Source organism: Tarenaya hassleriana, unplaced genomic scaffold, assembly GCF_000463585.1.
Source record: "Tarenaya hassleriana unplaced genomic scaffold, ASM46358v1 Cleome51, whole genome shotgun sequence".
NCBI classification, from domain to species: Eukaryota; Viridiplantae; Streptophyta; class Magnoliopsida; order Brassicales; family Cleomaceae; genus Tarenaya; species Tarenaya hassleriana.
In genome coordinates this window covers 591,427-591,653 of record NW_010967800.1, presented here as the reverse complement: position 1 = coordinate 591,653, position 227 = coordinate 591,427, and positions in this window count along the sequence as shown.

Sequence of the window (227 nt, the reverse complement as noted above, 5' to 3'; positions counted from 1 at the left end):
CTGGAACGCCACAGTGGAACGGCGTGTCTGAACGGAGGAACCGAACACTGTTAGACATGGTTCGGTCAATGATGAGTCAGACAGATATTCCGAAGTCCTTTTGGGGCTATGCTTTAGAGACCACAAGCCTTCTCGATCTATCTCTATAGATCTTGATTCCTAGAATATAGGCGGCTTCTCCTAAGTCCTTCATCGAAAAGACCGATCCTAGCCAGGTTTTTACTCCT